The following is a 21,178-nucleotide window of genomic DNA, read 5'->3' on the forward strand; positions in this document are numbered from 1 at the left end:
CACTGTTGAAGATCAGGGGATACTCTAGAACTTATCAACACTGAAGTAGCGCTCTCAACACAGAACTGACTTCTACTTGCTACGCAGACTTACACTCAACCAGGATGAACGCAGCAGAATTTCGATGAGCAGTATGAGCAAACTCAAGTTTGCAATCTAAAGCAAATTCGGTCCCTCGATAGATGACTAACTGTCGTAGACAAACAAAAAAGCTGGAAATGATATTTAAAATTTTGAGTGCATCACAACATTTGCAGAGCGGTTATCAATCAAGAAGATGTGTATCATGGATGGATTCCATTCATCGGTGTCAACTCTGTTAGTGATTCCTGCAAATGAAATGAGACACAAATAAAGATCACAAAAATGAACTAGATAATATATATCTGACCACGTGAATCAACTTAGATGTTCTAAAAATTGTCAAGTATCACCTTATAAACTTGTGGTTTGTGAATGTTGACAGGTGCCTAGCTTAGACAAAGGTCACATTTGACCTGCCACTTAAATGCTAGCATTTTAAAAGTGGCACAAACTATCTCTTATGTTTTCCCCTAATAGAAAGTTGTTGATCTATTTCCCAATCATTGGTTTGGACTGCATGTGAACAAGGTAATGCAACAAGGACAAAATAAAAAAAAACTGTGAATTCTAAACACATACACAATGGAACATAATTAACACAAGCCCTTTACCGAATTTTCAATAAGTTTATTTGCTAGTATTATTGCCGTTAAATAAGTAAATCCTCATTCATCAGTGAAAACATCACCCACAAAGAATGTATCAAGACACCAATCGAAAATATAAGATAATGTAATTGGTCTTGTTCAGCAGCATGTCTTGTTCATTTTCACATATTAAAATATTAATAAGTTGGGTGTTTGAAATTAGAAAATCTTAGTTCTCCAACCCTTGAGAGAAACTAAGTGTACACTAATAACCCATTAAAAGTGTGTCTGGTGTCAATCAAGAGTGAAAACATTGCATGCAAAAACAAAGAAAAGAAGAATGCACGCATACACCCACACCTCAATGTGAAGGACTAGAAAATGTAAAAGGAGATAGAATACTCACTTGTTTGGGTAGAAAGCAAGTAAGGGGTGGTGCCAGGATCACACCCCTATACAGGAAGCGAGAACCTGGACAACTCCGGGGTTAGTCCCTACAAAAGAAATTGATCAAAGTGTACTGGCATAAGAATGCTATGAGTAGAGGTTAGTGGTTACAGCTATAACACCTCGCTGAAGAAGAACAGGGGATATCTCTAGAACTTATCAACGCTGAAGTAGTGCTCTCAACATGGGACTGAGTTCTACTTGCTACGCAGCCTTACACACAACCTGGAATGAACAACAGCAGAATTTAGATGTGCAATACGAGCAAACTCAAGTTTGCAATCTATAGAAAATTTGGTCCCGCGATAGTTGATCAAACTGTTGTAGACAAACTCAACTGCTGGAATAATATTTAAAATTTTGGGTGTATCACAACATTTCCAGAGCGGTAATCAAATATTTACTGCCGGAAAATTGTTTCTAAAATCAAGCAATGTAGGAAACTTCTCCATTATGTATGTCCAAACTTTGATTTGATTTTCCTACACGAGCTTATATGATTTCTGGAGTCACCCAGCCATAGAAGTAGCAATAAGCTGGCATTGCAGAAATATTAAAATCTTGAGAATGATCAGAGGAAGTGGAGAGTTAATGTAATAAATAGAGATAGTCTTTAGTTTTCTTGGAAGTGCTTGCATATGACATCTCTAATATGATAGCATAATCCATTAGTTACCATTTCATACAAAGAAATTGACTTCAAAATTCTGAACCAGCTATTTGATGCTTAAATCAATCCAACACCATACATAAGAAAAAGAAATCATAACCGAAGAGGCACAACATGTCACAGTATATAGTACATGAAATTTTGGCTATACATCATGACAAATACAACAACAAAACCAGACTATGGATTCAATAATTTCATGCCCAGATTCATACCAGAAAGATATTCAAAAGTGAACCCAAAGATTGAATGTGACTAGGAAGAGAGGTCCTGAAACATCCTTCAGAAACTTGATCTATTTCCTGGAGGCATGCACGTAAAACCGGAGCATGAAATTACAATTATAACAGACCACAAGATGGCACTGGCAGATTGCAAATTCAAAAATTAGTCTTGGCAATAATATCTCACAGAATGATTTCTTTACACAACAACAGAAATTAACTTGCTTTTCTATGTGTCCTTGGGACCTTAATAGGGAGGGATTTTTAAAAAAGAGAAAACACTAACCTCATACAAAGCATCTTTACTAGACACTAATTGAGTGCTCATCCAGCTTCCAAGGCCCATGATTTCTTTTTTAATGCAGGTACAAGCAAACCGAATGCCAAGTAAAAAAAGAAACATATCTAGGAAGGTACTTGGGAAGAGCCTGTGAAAAACAATTTAACATGCCAAGATTTTGACAATCAATGGGGTTTATATATCAAAGAAAAGAAATACTATTATAGCACATTTATGTACACGGCATATGACGAAAAAAAAATAGGATAATAAGTATATATTTAATTATATAGATGCAAGGTAGCAAGAAGTGGATTAGAAAAAGTAGGGAAATCACCGGGCACAGTAATAATACCCAAAAATATGATGTGATAGATTTATGAAGCTGCAAAAGGCAGCAGAAATTGAATCAAATAAGTAGAAAAATATATTCGCTACAACCAAGAAGAAGAAGATTAAGCAAAGCTAGGCTCACCATTTCCCCCGGCTTCTTATAAGTTAAGAACTAAGTCTCCCCCTACCGCCATACGACTTGCCCCCACCGGGCCGCCGTCCCCAGATCTTGCTCTTTCCACCTGCGCGCGCGTTTTAAACTACGCTAATATAAACAAGCATAAATGTAAAAATTGGTTTCCATAACAAATTCTAGTCTATTTATGCACTAGGCAGTTTCACTGAAAGCACCTGAAAGAAGTGATCTCCACGTAGTTGGGCCTTGGCCTTCAGATTGACTAAGAAATTCTAGTTTATTTTTGCACGAGGAACTATCACGGAAAGCACCTTAGTTGCACAAGAGCTAACATTTGCAAGAATGAATCTGAATGCTTAGAGAGGCCGTTAGATCAACTAAGTGTAACACGAGCATATTTTGAATCATCTCAGTCGCCTCAATGCAATAGATAGGCACACAGCTCTTTAATCTGACTCAAACAAAAATTCTTTCCTGCATACAACAAGAAAAGGGTAAAAGGGTTTAGTGGAACATATAGAAAGAATCCAAGGAAATAAAAATAATAAATTATTGTATGTATTCCACTTCCTACAACTAAACAAAAAATTATATCTAAATGTATGTATAAGGAGGAGAATAGCTAACCACACATCCTGATATCGTGATCGTCAGTTTAGACAAAGCAAGATCAACTCCAATTTTATCAGGTACCGACAAGCGAAGAGCATCAGACAGATTTTGCAGTAGTTCTTCATTGACGGCTTTAGTATGAACTGAGAGACACTTAATATCAAAGTGGCCAAAATTGGCTAGGAGCAGTAATACGCTACCCTCCATTCCATTGTATACTGTACGAGGAACAAGTTAGAAAATTACCCACTCACATCAAACACCCCCCAAACTTAAGTCATGCTAGCCCTCGAGCAAGTTACACAATAAATCACACTCACAATATATTAGATAATCCTCTGCTTCAAGTCACGCCAAACCATATGAATCAGTAGGGAAATTAGGCCGACCCCGAATTCACTCGCGGGTAAAACTTAAGAACAAGAATTGTACACGAACTAAGTCCCTAAGAACTAGGCATCCCATGCTTCAATCTATGTTCGAGTTGTGTCTTGGGAGTCTCAAACCATCGTCACTAATTCATAAAGAGAAGTTCTTCTAGCTATTCTTTATTTTAAGCACATAAGATCTTTCTCCCAAAATCAAGCAAAATTCATCACTCCCAAGTCAATATGATGCACAAATCAAAAGGTCTTATTCATTGGGATGTAATGGGGCTTTTGGTAGAGGTGGGATAATATTTGGTTAAGTAGCTTACCACCATTCTTAAAATACTAGCACATCCATCACAAAACCTTTCACATCTCACTCACTGCATACAAATTTCTTACAGATCAACACCCCAAACATAAGATTTTTCGACCATCTGTCAACTTATTCTTTTGAATCATTTCTATTTTTCGCTCAATATTTTTTTTCGAGCCTTGGCTTTTTTTTACTCAAGAAAGGCTGCCTTTTTATTTTTATTTTTTTTCTAGCCTTGGCTTTTTTTTAGACATGAAAGGTTGCCTTTTTTATTTTTATTTTTTTCTAGCCTTGGCTTTTTTTAACTAATGAAAGGCTTCCTTTTTATCTTTTTCTAGCCTTGGCTTTTTTTACTTATGAAAGGCTACCTTTTTATTTTTTTCTAGCCTTGGCTTTTTTTTACTCATGAAAGGCTGCCTTTTTATTCTATTTTCGTTTGAAGGGGACAGCTTTTCACTCACTTTGTATCTTATAAATAAATACCACCTAATGAATGGTACAAAACCTCCATCTTTTTCTTGCCACCATAATACCCTCCCAAGAATGTGCTAGCACTTTAAATTTAGTGACTAGGGTAGAAAATATAGGCCAACAAATGGGATATAATAGGTAAGCAGATATAAGGACTTCAAAATTTTCAACAAAGAAATTAGGCTTTTGTGGCTCAAATTGGCTCACTAGGGGTTTATGCAGGGTCAGGCATGTGATAATTTGGATATGAGATCTTTATTCCTATTGCCTAAATCATCTTTATGCACCAATATCAACAAGATTGCAACTCATAAAGCTCTCATTCAGTCGATCGGCCCTATGGCTTTTTCAATTAATTTTTCAAAACCGGAATAGTTCTCTCTCCTTAGCTCAAGAAATCGGGCAACAAAGAACACTGGTATCACTTATTTGAAGCACGGGAAACCTAGGACTTCAGAAGTTAGTAAGCAACAACTAAGTTGGCGGATCAACCCTTGAGAAAAACGAAGTCTACACTAATAACCCCTTTAAAAGTTAGCTCCTCCTCAACTCCTACACAACAAACACAAAACAAATAAAATCAATTATATAAAGCAGCTGATAAATAAAAATAAAGAAATGAAGCACAACATAAGTAACAAATACTTAAAGTGCATATTCAAAAGTATCCACTTAAATACAACTTAATATGTTGGACAGCAAGTTCTAGATAAAGAATCCGATAGAATTTGTAACCTTTTCGGCTGCTGCTATTCATACTTGTGCTTCATTATCTAACGCAGGCACACATTGTAGAAATATTAAAAAATGAGGTTTTATCATCAAAACAACTCATTCTAATATCAAGGAAGAACATATAAATCTTAACAAAACAATAAATACATTGTGCACATTAATTTTACATACAATGTAGGATTGACATCATTCCCACATCTAAACCGAGGCCAGCATATGAAATTATACAGTGCATCATTGTAGAATTAGTGCGTACTTTGAGCAAATCAAGAACAATATGCTTAAGCTCGGTTCTTTGCAAACAGTTATGAATCAAGAACAATATGCTTAAGTTAGTAATTCACCTACATAGGAATCTAATGTCCATGAATGATGCAAATGCAACTTTAGACAAGTAATTAGCTTATCACCTAACACTCGCACCATGTTAGATGTGGATTCTTCAATTGAAGTCTAGGTAAAATGTATGATCGTATCAAGAGTTGGAAAAGTCAACATTCTAAATGTTTTATGCTCAATCCACCATGTCATTTTAGAAAAAGGAATACCACATAATAAGTTGACATCAACATATTGGAGGATAACAACTAAGGTAATACTCAAATAAACTTATAGCTATAGTTTGTAATTTTTTACTCCCTCCTTCCAATCATAAGCGAGGCACTTTTTAAAGCACGAGTTTTAAGAAAATGATATTTAAATAGTAAAGGCTCATAGTATATATACCTTCTCTGAGATAGTATGGTACATAAATGGCTCACAGACATTAGTCCCAAGATGCTAGGAAGACAGAGTTGCATTAGTAGGATATGCAGCATTTCCAGTTTCCTGCATTGATAAAGTGCATTAATAGAGTGCACAGGTAAAAAATTGCACAAGCAAACAATGGTTGATATGCAAACAGATTGTACTCACTTTTGCATAACTGGAAGGTTCCATCAGTAGCTAGCCAAAGCAAGAGAGAATGAAGGAATGATGTCGTTTTCAGGAGTTTGTGGACCATCGTCAATTGAAATGTGAGATGAAGGAACTGAAAACGATCACCATAATTTTACTAATTTGATTCATTTTTGTTTTTAGTTGCCCGCAAGGTTTACTGATAGGAAAACAAAACTAATAATTAATAAATGATATAAAAATCAAAAGAAAACATAAACTAAACAAACCTAGAATGAATCTGGGATCCAACAGGTTCTATATCGTCAGAGCCAATTTCCGGTGTTTAGGGCATAGCACCCATTCCAATGCTAACAAGGCTAGATGAGTAAACGCTACCACTTATTCCTGACGAAGCCGGGGGGGAATTGGAAATGCATTTGAGCTCTAGGTGGACCGATTCTCTAGAAAACTAGAAAAATACAGCAGACAAAATGACAAAATTAAATGAGATACAAATAAAGATCACAAAGATGAACTAGAGACTATACATATCTGGCCACGTGAATCAACTTAGATATCCTAGAATTTGTTAAAGAATCACCTCATAAACTCGTTGTGAATGTGAAAAGTGGCCTGGTTAGCATAAAGGGATCATTTGACCTTGCGCATATAGGCTAGCATAAAAAAAGTGGCTCAACGCTGTCTCTATGCTTTCTCCTAACAGAAATTTGTTTATCTGTTTCCCCTTCAATGGTTTGGACTGCATGTAAACAAGGTTAATATGCAACAAGGACAAAATACAAACAATATGAATTCCAAACCCATACATACTGGACTAAATTAACATAACACTTGAACAAATTATTTATAAGTTATTTGCTAGTATTATTGCTCCAATAAGTAAATCCCACCCAACAGAAAAAACATCAATAGAACACGTTCAGCACAGATAAAATATCAAGAGACCATTATAACTCTCCACACATCTAAATCATGTGGCCTTACCATCAGGATTAGGGACCCACTTAATATACGCTGGAAGGAACTTCATCATCCAGTTGGTTAAAAGTAAGTATGTTTTTCAGACATGATATGCATCAATGATTACATGACACGGAAACATGCATGGCCTATGTATTTCTTTAATCTTGATAAAGGCTTCCAAATTTATTTAAACTAAATCGTGAAACCTACCAGTGAAACAAAATTCACAAGGTACTGCAGTCAAAAGTCAAAAGTGAAACTATAGCTATAAGGATTAACAAATTTATTTAGAAGCCGCATAGATTCATTTTAACATATTATTAAAATATTAGGTTTTTTAAATTAGGGAATCTTAGTTCTCCAGTAGTTAGTAAGTGACAACAACGTACTGCAGGCCAACTGTAATAAACGATAAAAAAAGTGTCTGGTAACAATCAATAAAGAGAAAACCTTGCATGCACACACAAATAGGATAAAATACAACCACAAAAAGAAGCATGCATCCAAACACCCACACCTCAAAACTATTCTAAACATCTATCAATGCAGGAAGATGGTGAAAAAATTCAGATTTCACCAACGAGAAGCACAGCCCATTTTCCAATCGAACAGATAGGGCTGAGAAAGAAACCAAGGCAAATTTAGCAACTAGCCAGACTCATTTGAACAAGGATTAACAAATTAGCACACAAAATCATTTACTTCTCAAAACTGGACGGACTGTACCTAGTAGTGCTACCTAGAGCCCAATTAGTAATTTCAAGCAGAAGAGGGGACCTCTTGCGGGGCATTTCGGGTTGGTTCAACAACTTTGACGCCATTCTCTTTGTGGTGACACCAAAGCACACACGCATTATCATCTTTCAAAATCTTGCAAGAACAATCCCTCCCCATGCATGCTCCAACAGTGAGTTAATTAGAATCAGAGGAACAAAGTCCCCAACACCATGATGAGTATGAAGAATGAGAGGAGAGGAGCCTTATGTATCTTGTCGCCACATTCAAGATCACTCGGTAAGAAATTCACTATATATAGAACATCCCTATCAACCTTTTTCCCATCACAATCACTCATCAGTTTCATCACATAAATTCATCTATCCCACCCACAAAAATCCATGTTTCCACACATTCAAGTTTAGAAGAAAGTGCTTCATGAGTCTAGCTAGCAAGGAAAGGAAAGTTGCATATTGTTCATTCATCAAGCTTTTTCTCATATCTAAGTAAGTTCCCTACCAAAATTCTTTGTTCAAAGCAAGCCATAATTTAGTACATATCTCTGTCCCAAAACCCAAAACACAAGCATGCTTAGTGTTTCTTCAAGATCTCAACTTTTATGCATAAATAGGAAAAACCTTAGCCCTCTTCAATCACAAATACATAAGCCACTCAATTAAGAATTTGACTAAGGAAGTAAGAAATCATACCCTGGCTGGAGTTTCTGTCCTCTGTCAGCAACAGAGGCAGCGCCGGGTCGGCGGCGGCGACAGCATCCGGCGGTGGTGGCGAAATCCGGCAAACAACGACACTTCTTGGCTCCTTTTCAACCCCTCTTAATTTCTGAAAATTGAAGCAAAGATTCAAGGTTTAGAAACTTGTTTTTACAAATTAAAAGTGAAATATACTTACCTCCCGAGCGACGACGGCGACGGCGGCCGGCGCAGCGGCGGCGGCAGCCCGACGACAGCAGCGGCAGTTTCCAGCCGGCGGCGGTGCTGGCGGAGAGGGAGACCGAAAGAGAGAGTGAGAAGAGAGGAAAGAAGGAGAGAAGGGAAGAAGGGAGAGATGGCCGGCGGGCCGGCGGCTGATCGGTGCCGGCGGTGGCAGACGTTTCCGGCAGAGGCGAGAGAGAAGGGAGATTTGAGAGAAAGAGGCGTGGGGGAAAGGAGGCGCAAGCGAGAGTTTGAATTTGAATAGAGTAGGGTTTCATTTTTATTTCTTGGCTAAAGGATGGACTTTCAATTAATTAAGTTTTGAGTTTTATTTTTAATTATTCTTTATTATGAAATAAATTCTCTAAAATTTTAATAGTTGAGTCTAAATCTTCTTTTAAATGTTTGTGTTGGTCTAGTCTAACTTTTATGATGATTATAATTAATTTTTGAAGTTAAATTTATTTAACCAGTAAGTTATGTAGTTGAAGTTTTGGTATTTATTGCCTTAATTTTGTTTGTGCCCTTCATAATTGGAGTAAGGTAAATTCAATAATGGTACTGTAGATTCCACTCTTTTATTTAGAAAAGAGAAAATATCTCAGTTTGGGAGATATGAAACTGAAGTGGGCAATGGTGCTTCTGCTATTGATACAGGGGAAAGCAGCATTATATCAAATATTTTATCACTAGACTTTGACTCATGGGATAAGTCTGTAACTTCACCTCAGAACCTGGCAAAGTTGCTAGGTGAAACTGATAGACGACAAGGGTCTTATGGAGCACTAGGTTCCTGGAAAGCTCTGAATAGCAGTCAGTCAAGATTTTCGTTTGCTAGAGAGGAGGAAACGAAAATGTTTGCACGATTGGCTTACCTGTTTCAACTGGCACATAACAAGATTATTTTACTAACGATGTTACTCAATTTTCTTCCAACAAGCCTCCTTGTAAGTTAATAGTAATTCATAATTTTCTTAAGTACTACCTACTACTACTTGTGGCCTTGAAAAATAGAAACTTTTGAAACGGCATGAGTTTTAATGCACAATTGGTTAAGTAAGAAAGACAGAGAGAGAAAAAGGGTAGAGTAGTAGAGAGGGAGAGAAAAATGGGTAAAGAGAGAGGAAGAGAAAAAAAATAGAGGAAGTAGTGTTGGTAGATTATGGGGTCCAGTTCATAAAATAGAAAGTTTATATTTTTAAGGGCTGGACCAAATGGAAATTGTTTCTGTTTTTAAGGGACGGAGGTAGTATTTGACTATCTTTTTCACTTTTGTTTGGGGTTCAAAATTATGCAAATTTATCTTGAAAATATCTGTTTATTTAGTAATGTTGGGGAGTGATCAATTGTTAACTCATCATTTAATTGCTAACTACAACTAATTTAAGATCATAGGATTTTAGAAATATTGCGGTCTACAATTTGTCATGTGTAATTTTGTTTTTTATTTTTTTATATTAAAAAATAATAGCAACTAGCAAATTTAGGGTTTAGAAACACAATGTCAATACAGTGTATGATATATATCAACACAAAGACATGACATTGTCAATACAATTTCATATTGACATTGTACAGGCATTGTATTGACATAATATGTGTCGTGTATTGATATAAAGTTGTTACCGAAATTTATGAAAATTTTTGAAATTTTTTTCAAATTTTGACATGGAAACATATGCAAATGAGATCTCGTTAGAATCCTTATGAAATTATCTTTGATTTGATATATGTTGTGCGAAAAAATAATTCAAATCGAGAAAGTTATATGCGTTTTAAAGTTATGAGATATTTTTCAAAAGTTAGTTACAACTAATTTGTTGTAAATTAACACTAATACCCTTATTGACGTTTTTTCTTGATCGTATTGACATTTCGGGGCTAATGATCTAGGCCCTTGATTTGAATATGTAATGGCTATTATTTAATTATAGTTAGCAATTAAGTATTGAGTTAGCAATATAACACTCCCCCGGTAATGTTAGACTTGCATAGTTTGGGTGCTTGTTCATCCCTCTTGGAGTGGCATAGATAGAGTGCTCTTGATCTGTAACATTAGAGAATATGGGATATATTCCTTAACTGATATATCTATTTTCACCTTTATTTAGTTTAAACAATCTATGACAAAAAAACATTTGATGACCTTTATCTTTGTCTTTCTTTTTATATGATTTGGCTGATTAGTTTGAGCAAGTTCCTAGATAATTTGTTTGAGCTACGCAAACATCTACGCTTGCTACTCTGTTTGTGTTTTCTCAAATTAGATTACTAGTAATTTGTTTGATTTGGTACCCTTAATCTCTTTCTCTACTTTCCTTGAACAGTTTCAAGATCTCAGGTATCTGTATCTCCAGTTGTCGAGCAGATGCTATCCAATAATATCTCTCCATTTTCACAGCTCAACCTACATCAGTCTAGAAATGGAATAACTTCTAATCGTCAATGTGATGGGTGGAATGAAGCCCGGAGTGTAAATAATTTTGTTATGGCTGAGCTGCTCAGAACTGAGAGGTTGGGACATAGCAGCAAGTTCTACAGTGGTTATGAAGAATGCAATACGAGGTTGCCAGGTTCAGGAAATATATTCAATGGGGCTTATGGGATTTGATTTAAAGATGTATTATGTTTGACTTGTGATGTCAGTGGTGCAATACAATGATCATATTCGGCTATAATGCCGAAAGTTCACCTTTCGAACATGGAGCCTATAAAATTCAAAACAGTTCCCGTTAACACAATGGTCATGGTTAGTCGACTCATACTTTCAGGTTGGTGGACGATCAAATCTTCTCGCATGGAGTCCAGAAAGCAAACAGGTAAAAGTTTGATTCTTTCAATTTCATGCGATGGATGCTATTTACATCTACAGTAAAAGTCAAGTCTGTATCGTTACATTCATGAGCTATGTGAAGAGGGTGGCAAAAAAGTGATTTGGTCACATTCAAGAACAACAATGTAGCAGTTTCTTGTTTAACAAAATTATTATTTAGAGAGTTTCTTGTTCAAGTTCGAAGATATAACCATCACTAAACACTTGACAAAATCATGTTTGTTTGTATTTACTACTAATATTTATCTTTTTTTTGGACTTGGCAAGGCGATCTTTTCTTCTAATTGCATGAGAAATTTCCAGTAAAAGGTCCCGAGACTGAAGCCCAATGCAAATGTTGCTGCTGCTATACCTGTGTTGTCTCCCATAGTTAAGAGTCTTTGAGGTTGATCTCTACACCACGGAGACTGACTCCAGATTAATTGTTAATTTCCTTAATGGTCGGATTCTGAACATAGTCCGAGAGAGGCGGGAGAGAGAAAGAGGGCAAAACACAGTGTGTGAGAGAGGGAGAGTAGTGTTTGGCCGAGGAACATGAATAAACATGTGATACATAGTGGATCAGAGAGGATCTCGGGAGGTTGTTTGGCCGACCGAGTCAGCAGAGCAAGAAGAGGAGTTTGTTACGGAAGAGGAGTCAGCAGAAGTCATCAACAAATTATTGTTATTTCCTTATTGTTATTTCATTCCCTTTATTTTAGCTGCAACCATTAGTATAAATAAGGACCTCCTGCGTGAGATTGAAAGATCTTGGAAAACTTAGAGTTTGGGACAATTAATTTCGTAGGCCTCCTATGGAGGATTCTTATTTCCTTGTCATTCCTTTTATCAATAATATTGCCGACTTTCCCTTCCTGCTATTTCATTACTGTTTCATCAAATATATATTTTGTGGAGTTGAAGTTTATTTCTTCCTCGCCACTTGGACGAGCACTTCTCATGCTCCTTGATCCTACGCCTTTCCTCTAACAACATAGGCGTTCACGAAGGTAACTAACCTGTGCCGCATATGTAACATAGAAATAGTTCAGTGTTATTGAGAAGAAAAATAAAAATAAGATGTGATTACGTGACTATTGGTAAACTGCCGTGCATTAAACACATAACGGTTTTGGACTTCCAATCTAGTCTGTTGGTGGGCACAGAAAAGCTGTAAAGACGAAAGGACGGAAAGCTAAAGATGGCGACAAGCACACGGTGGTCCCTATTTCAGATGGCTGGGTTATCGTCCTCACCAAGAAACACGGAAATACAAAAACTCAACTCCATGGATGAAGGATCAAACAAAAACACAATGCAATATCAGATTGGTGTTAGCCCCTTTACCGATTTCTATACCGAAATCTGATACTAGATTTGTATTAATTCAACCACTACATATACATCATCAAAGAGATGATTTACTGTAACAACCGGAAAAAAAAAAGAAATTTTTTTTTTTAAATAATCTAACTTGGTCACCAAGTTAGTAAATTAATATAATAAAAAAAAATCTAAGATATTTTGCTCCAAACCGCCATCCCTCTATATTAAATCTTCTCCTTAGTTTATTCTTCTCTCTTCTACGTTCTCTGCAGCAAGAAAAAAAAACACATCCTGCTCAAATTCAATTCAAGAAACCCAGAGCTCAATCAATTGAATTACAAGTAATCCATACTCCTCCGTTAATAGCACAATTTCGCACTTCTTTTGGAAATCAAACGTTATGTAAAATTTTGACAGAAACTGAATCTGCAAAATCCAGTGGGCTACTCCTTTCGGTCCTACAATTTCACAATCGATATCGGATTATCAAGGTAAAAATCCTTTCCCATTTTCGAGTTTTAATCATCAGTTTATGCATAAACATACCATCATCCGAACTAATCGCATAACTCAAGCAATTAACACAATTGAACACTCCCACGATTAAATCGAAATGCGAAAGAACTTGGTAAGGGGACTTATCTTTTGGGGTTGAACGGGTTAGTTCCGGGATGTTTCGGGGCTGTTCGGAGTTGTTCGGGGCTGCGCGGTGTCGGTTCGGGGTGGACTCGGAGTCGATCGGAGGCTGACCGGCAGGCTGGGACAGCAGCGGCTACAGCAGCGGTTCTCGGCGACGGCGGCAGATCCGCAGCGGCGGTGGCGGTGCGGCGAATCGAGGGAGAGAGAGACCGACCGAGAGAGAGGCCGACTGGGAGAGAAAGGGACGGAGCGTGCAGACCAGCGGACTTCCGGGACGAGGGCGACGAAGTCGCCGGCTGTGCATGCACAGCGGTGGCGGCGGCGGAACGGGAGAAAGACGGTGAGGATGGCGGCGCGACGGTGAAGAGAGAAGAGAAAGAGAGAGAGAGACGAGAGAGATGAGACGTGAGAGTGAGGGAGAGGAGGCACTGCTCACTTCTTCAATTAGGGATTAGAATTGGAGAAGGAAGTGAAATGGGGGAAAGTCACGTATGGGGGAAGGAGTATATTGGGTCATTATTCATTTTAATTGGGCCACTTTAATTAATTAAAGGGAATCGGGCCTAGAATTGAAGTAAGGGAATAAATGGACTACCTCATTTAATTGTTGAATTGGACCATGAGGTCATTTATTAAGATTTGGGCCAAGAGATTTATTGTTTGGGCCTAGAGAAGAGAATAAATGGGATTATTTTCCTAAAGGAGTTTGGGCTGCAATATAAGTTTGCTTTATGCTATAATTCTAATTAAGTTCTTTGGGATAGATTAATTTAAATCCTTGGGCCGATGAATAAATTTAATGGTGATGAATTAATCATAATGGCTGCTTTAATTAGAGGGAGGCCCAATTTTTGAATTTAATTATTGTGGGCAAAAAAAAAATGGGAAAGAGACTCGGCCCAGTTTCGAAAATGGTATCATTTGAGAGATAAGGTGGAGAATTTTGGGTTTTGTAAATAAATCTTTGGGTTGATAATTGAATTAATTGTGGAGAATTGTATTAATTAATTTTAGGATATTTCCAAGGCAGAAATAAATATAAATTCTCGGTGGGAAATTATTACGATAAGTTAATCATGGGATTAAATAAATTTTTTTTAGGAGTTATTTAATTATTTTCGAAATAATTTTGAAGTATGAATAATTTTTCCCAAGTCCGAAAAACATATAATTTTTCTTAACAAAGGGAAATAGTTGCGATAATTCAATTATGCGCTTAAATAAATTTTGGGATTTTTGTTCAATATTATGATGGAAAAATACGAGGAGCTAACGGAGGAATTATGGGCGTAAGCGGCCGACCGACATCGCCCCGCGACGCCTTGGGCGGCCGCTGAATAATAAAAAATACGCGAAAATCGAGAAACGAGATAAAAGACTTTAATGAGGGTGCATGCATTCTAATTTAAGTAGTTTTGTCCTTGAGTCTAGTTAGTGTATTATTGTATTGTGTTTTTTTAAAAAAGGGTGCTTTCGCAAGTAAAGTCGGAACGAAAGATTCAAGTTAAGGAATCTAAACGATCAAGGTGAGCTTTCTTATACTAAAATACAAATCGTATTTTGTGAAAACACAAACACATGTTCGTGGATGTTTTAAAGATGTTGTCTTGCCATAAATGTTTTGTGTATGATGCCTATCTGTTTGGCTAAGGCCAAGTGAATTATGAAAGATGATATATGTGAATCGATTCGATTTTGAGTCCTAGTAGGGTGGTGTCCCTACTTGGAACCTCTGACCGTGAACGGCAGAGAAGATGACCGTGGAAGGTGGCCACCTTCCCGGTACATTGAAACCTCTGACATGATGGGCAGGGAAGGTGACCTTGTGAGAACACCATCTCAACGGCACAATGTGATCAGATATGGCTAAGTACAGGAAAAAGGGGTTGCAACCCAATGTGATATTTTTAGTAAGCTCGGGTCTTTTCAACAACACCCCGAGTGTTACTGTGATGATGGCTTGACAATATTTTCAAATGTATATGTGTATTCTTCGGGAATGTGTTCACTGAGTACTTTTTGTACTCAGCCCTGCATATATTTCTAAATGTGCAGGTTGAGCAGCGAAGTGGTGGAGGAAGTGCTATTGAGACAAGACATTTAATTCAGTCAGATTTTGACTCTCGGAGGTTCATGTCTTCATACATGGAACCGCGTTCATTTGCTTCCGTTGTGCATCTTAAAAGACTCAAGTCTATTTTGTTCAAAACTCTGATTGTAATTCGAGCTATTTCCGTTTGTTTCGAGCTATGGTCGAATTGTGTTGTTTTCCCCTTTCTTCTCCGCTTCTTTAATCCTCCCCTAGTCGCGATCAACCGTGTTTTCTATCCTTAGAAAATGCGGTCGTGACAGAGTGGTATCAGAGCATTCTTTCTCGCTCTGAACCCGAGAGTCTTCTTTGAAAATCTTTGGTCTATCCTTGTTCCACTAGACTGTCTAATCAATGAAAATGCTCTTAGCACTCCCACCAATCGCGCTCAATGAGGGAAAAGGTAACTTGTTCTTTTTCAAAAGAAAGTCAAGATGTTTGAATGTTTGAAATGAAGAAATAACTCATGCAGTTAAATTGAGTGAATAGATGAAAACTCTAAGTTTAAAGAAAGAGTTTATGTTTTCTGATTTGGTAGCGTGCTTAAAGAAAGAGTTAGTATGTCTTTTCTTGGCTAAAGATTGTGAAAGTATGAATAAAAGAAGTAACTTTCCTAAATGGAAAAAGGTACTGAAATATGAAAGTATAAAGTATACGAGTCTGGTACCAATTGTTGAAATGATGTCTCTTTTTGAGTTTGTGAAATGATACCTCTTTTTGAGTAGTCATTGAATCATGTTGCTAGAATGGGGAAATCGAAATTTCCAAGAACTTAGAATACTTAGATATGCATACCTTCTAGAACACAATATAAACTCGAACTTAGAAGTACAGTATGAACATTTCTCGCTTTCCCGAGCGACGAAAAGAAAGTACGCGATAAGAAAGAAACTTCGTCACGAGAAAAGCAATCCGGAATAAACAAAACAAAACGATGTTTCTAGAAAGATGGTAGGGGTTATATGTTATTCTCTACGGCCCAATGACATGAATAATCTGGGTTAGCCATTGTCCTTCTTGACAATCCAATCACTCCAAAGGATCATACCCTTGATCCAACTAAGCGATGTACACACACATAGCAAGAGAATATGGTTACAATGTATACAAAGAATCTAGCTTTACAATAATAAGTATACAGAAATGGCGTGGTACGAGGATGAGCGTTCTGACGAACCGAGAGTACCAAGGAGTCATAATTCCCACATATGGTCATCAGACGTGATCGTAAGGTGAAAGTAGCTTGTGACCAAAGTTTCCCATAACTCTTTTACCATTCTCTATAAAGAGTTAAACCAGGGAGTACCACCATTTTAGTTAACCAGGAAGATTCATCAGCAATGCTTACTTGGATTCCCATGAACTTCATTTTCTCGCATCCCCCTTGATCAAAATACTTTTTGTTGAATTAAGATATTAAATGACTTCTTTTGCAAGGTAATGTGCCATTATTTTCCCTCTTCTATGTCAGGGTTGTGAATCACTTTCAGTTTTGAGCTTGCCCCCTCATGTTTTCTGATAACCTCCAGTGACTACGGTCCTTCTTTACTCGATCTGTATAAAAGCAATATTTTGGCTCTCTGAATTCCTGCCACCGAACTCCTATACTCAGAGCTGTTTTATTTATAGCCTTCAGAATGAACATGTTTCCCTAAACTATTGTCTCTTCAATGATAATATTCTTCAAAGATTATTAGTAGACCTTTAGTGTTTTCAAAAGTGCTTGCTGACACTCATTAATTTATAAAGGATAGTCACCTCTTCTTAATCCCACTATAATTATTCCATCATGCTTTGAGCTCTTTAGCAAGTCCAAGTCTAAAGTAATTTGCTTTCTTCCCGAACTAGTTTGCTCTGGTTGTCTTCTCTACTAATTAATTTCCTTGACTTGGTTATAAACTTTGTGAATTCGTTAACGTGATATAGTATCACGATGTTGTTGACCCAAAAGGGTAGTTCATTGTTATTCTTCTTTCTCAAATCCACTTGAGCCCAATCATTTTCAGTCTTACTATATTGGAGCAGCCATCTGTTGAGACCTTAAACCTTATAATTTGACCCCCTGTGTTTTCAGACATACTCATTGACAAGCTCTTTGTTTTACATGAGTACTTTCATCTTCTGAATTCAAATATGACTGTTGTCTCTTGATTTGAGCTTTTCTACAAGCTCCATATTTAAAGCTGGCACATTGCTTTTCCCTTGGCTAGTCTCCTCTTATTGCCCTCTTTATTAGTTAGTTTCCCTGAATTGCTTATAAACTCTAAAATTGCGTTGATATGATCATCTATCACAGTGTTGTCGAGCAAAATGCAATTGTTTATTTTTCCTATTCTTTTCAAATCCATTTGTAACCAACCATCTCAGGTCTTCCTGTTATCATTTGGGGATATTTGAAACTTTTCTACTTGATTGTTCATTTTGATTATATTATTGGCAACCTATTGTTGACATCTATATTCTATTCATCATACCCTCACTTTCGCAATTTATTCCATTTGGCAAGCTCTTCCCACAATAAAATTCTCAAGCTCTATGGGTATAGCTCAAGCCCTTTGAAATTGTATCTTTTCTTTTTTGGGGGTGAGCATAATGAGCCCAATTGAGCCTAGTCTTTGTACTTCATAAAACCTTTGTTGCAAGCTACTGGTGAAAGTTTGTGGTGAACCAAACACTCACGTAATTGAAATAATTATAATCGTTTTATTTCCATGACTACCTTGGAGCCTACCCAAAGCAAGGACGATTCGGATGATTCTCTGTGAATCCCAAATTCGGTTCCTATCAAAGTTAAAACCGTTAGACCACCTCTAAATTTCCTCGCGTGAGACCCTCATGGGAGGCAAGACATTGACCACTGAAGAAAACGCCAAAAAAAAAAAAAAAAATACACGGACATGAAGAGGCAGTGTGAGAGCTAGAAGAGAAAATGAAGGAGCAATATCCCAAGCTTTTTGTCTAAATACTTCCTAAATTTCGGGACGAAATTTCTTTTAAGGAGGGTAGAATGTAACAACCCAAAATTTTATAAGGAGTTTTATCGAGATCAAATAAAAGCACGGTGCAGCTAATATTGAGATTTTTTTTTCAAGGCAACTTATAACTTTTGTGCGTTATTTAGCAATTATTTTCGATGAATATTTACAGAATAAATCCAAAATAAAAGTTGTTAATGTCCGACATATCCATCGGAAGTTCGAAAAAGTCTACTGATACCAATTTATCGAATCCTAATCTAAATCAATTGGGGAGAAATGTGCGAGTGTCGAATAACCAGTTCGATGGTTGTAGTATTTTCCAAGGAAGCCCGATGTATCACCCATGTTCCCTACATAGAGATTTTCTTTCCTACATAAGAAGAAAGTTAGAGAGAGTGAGATACATTAGTTATAAATGAAATCTACATGTATATACTTAGGAAAAATCAAATGAAATCCAATAGTAGAAATGAGTAGAATTAATAGACGGATGAGATTTATCCCAAATCCAAACACAATCTTTGAAAAGATTTTAGGCAGTAAACTTCCCCAAGTTTAAACCTTCCCCATGTAAACCTTCCCCATGTTAAACCTTCCCCAAGTTTAAACTCCCCACAACTTGCATAGCAACTTGCAAATGAACAAGTATATAAATCCCCCCCCCCTCCCCCACGTATTTGCACTTTCAAGTACCCATCACTATCAAACATCCCAAAACTTCTCTACACACACATATTTCGAATGGGAGATTAGGAGCAAGAGATGGGATATTGCAGTGCAGAAAATTATGGAGTCCAACCCAACAATCCATCATCACTTTATTCCCAAGGTAAAACTGAAGCCTTTCTTTTCCTTCGTATAGGTACAAGCATGCATGTATAATTTGAAAATAGAATCAGCCTAACTGAAATTAACAACAAACAGAAGTTCAACATGATTTTACCATCAAGTCCTTTTAGTAGCTAGACATTTGTTCAAATTCATCTAATTCATAAAATAGATAACATAAGTTCTACAACTACAGTAAGCACAATTTAGGAACTTATCTCTAGAATAAGAATCTGCCGGATTTCCGGCAATGGGTATTTGGCAGCCGGGAGACGACGAGGACAGCCCCACACCCCGATACGTCACTAATTTCACAACCTTCACAAATTAAATTCCAAAACTTTAGATCTAAGATTATAAATTCTTAGAAATTGAAAAAAATGGGAAGAACAATAAATCAATCCTCACCTTTCGGAAATCCGGCGAGGAGGCGGCGACTGTGGTGGCTTCGGGGAGCTGCTCCGGCAGCGCGAGGCGTGTAGAAGAAGCGGCGGGGCCGCCGCCTGTGCATGCACAGCGGCGGCGGCGGCAGATTCGGGAGAAAGGGGGGGCTGAGGTGGTGGAGCAGCGGTGATGTGATGACGGTGGAAATCGAGAGAGGGAGGTGGAGGGCCGCGACGGCGAGCCGCCGCTCGTACAACAGAAACGGCGGTGGCGGCAGCGTGAGCATAGCCGAGAGAGAGAAGAGAGAGAGGGGGGAGAAGAGAGAGGAGTCGGCGGCGGGCGGTGGCGCCGAGGATGGCGACGACTGGCGGCGGCGGTGAGTATGGTGTGCGGCGGCAGTGAGGAAGGTGAAAGGGGGAGGCTGTGCATTTTTGGTGAATGAGGGAGGAAAAAGAAGACATAGGCTATTTGAATGGGGGTTTCTTATTTGGACTCAGGATTTGATCAATTGGGCCAGGCGAAATTTTTTAAAATTCAAGCCCAACTGTTGTTAAATATTTGGGACTTCAGTGTATAGTAGAAGGAAGCCCAAATTTTATTTTAATTAATTATGGGCTTAGATCAAAATGGTTAAGTAAGATAAAATGTTTTGTTATGATCCAAGTTGTTATAGTTTTTGTAGAATAATTAGTAAGGTATAGAACACTAATTTTAGTTTGGACCTATAATTAAATAAATATTTGTGTTGATAATTAAATTAACTGTGGGGAATTATTTAATTAATTTTGAAATAATATTGAAGTATGAATAATTTATCCCAAGTCCAGAAAACATATAATTTTTCTTAACAAAGGGAAATAGTCGCGATAATTCAATTACGTGCTAAATAAATTTTGGGATTTTTGTTCGAGTTTATGATGGAAAAATACGAGGAGCTAACGGAGGAATTATGGGCGTAAGCGGCCGGCCGGCATCGCCCCGCGACGCCTCGGGCGGCCGCTAAGGAAATGGAAAGAAAGAGGGAGACGACGTTCTCAGGTCACATAAATAATTAAGTTTAATAAAGAAGTGCTATTAATTAAATTTCCCAATTTAATTAATATGCAAGTTTCTAAAATTTTCTAACGGTGAGCAAATGATAAAAGAAATAAAGTAGGGGCATGCATTTCTATAAGTATGTGAATTTCTATTAAGTACGTTGTTTGTTTTCAAAAGGGCTATCTCCGTGAGTTAAGGGTGGAGTCGGAACGAAAGATTCAAGTTAAGGGAACTAAACGATCAAGGTGAGCTTTCTTATACTAAAATACAAATCGTATTTTATGAAAACACGAACATATGTTCGTG

At 37.3% G+C, this 21,178-nt stretch overlaps 3 long non-coding RNA genes across 5 annotated transcripts; all 3 read right to left on the bottom strand.

The window, feature by feature from the left end:
* Positions 1-287: 287 nt before the first annotated feature.
* LOC121771638 lies at positions 288-2,088 on the bottom strand. Its single transcript, XR_006044180.1, has 4 exons — positions 2,004-2,088; positions 1,241-1,343; positions 1,078-1,165; positions 288-329 (listed from the first exon to the last, which is right to left on the bottom strand). It is a non-coding gene; the product is annotated as an uncharacterized LOC121771638 (long non-coding RNA).
* Positions 2,089-3,421: 1,333 nt separating this feature from the next.
* Positions 3,422-9,020, bottom strand: LOC121771635. Of its 3 annotated transcripts, none has more exons than XR_006044178.1 (7): positions 8,756-9,020; positions 8,554-8,686; positions 6,744-6,902; positions 6,430-6,611; positions 6,179-6,293; positions 5,990-6,091; positions 3,422-3,591 (listed from the first exon to the last, which is right to left on the bottom strand). It is a non-coding gene; the product is annotated as an uncharacterized LOC121771635 (long non-coding RNA). The 3 variants fall into 3 exon arrangements; XR_006044176.1 differs by having other exon boundaries at positions 6,179-6,359; XR_006044177.1 differs by lacking the exon at positions 3,422-3,591 and adding an exon at positions 4,422-5,080 and having other exon boundaries at positions 6,179-6,359.
* A 9,773-nt stretch (positions 9,021-18,793) lies between these two features.
* On the bottom strand, positions 18,794-20,840 carry LOC121771637. Its single transcript, XR_006044179.1, has 2 exons — positions 19,859-20,840; positions 18,794-19,768 (listed from the first exon to the last, which is right to left on the bottom strand). It is a non-coding gene; the product is annotated as an uncharacterized LOC121771637 (long non-coding RNA).
* Between the last annotated feature and the right edge of the window lie 338 nt (positions 20,841-21,178).

The sequence above is a fragment of the Salvia splendens genome, chromosome 16, assembly GCF_004379255.2.
Source record: "Salvia splendens isolate huo1 chromosome 16, SspV2, whole genome shotgun sequence".
NCBI lineage: Eukaryota > Viridiplantae > Streptophyta > Magnoliopsida > Lamiales > Lamiaceae > Salvia > Salvia splendens.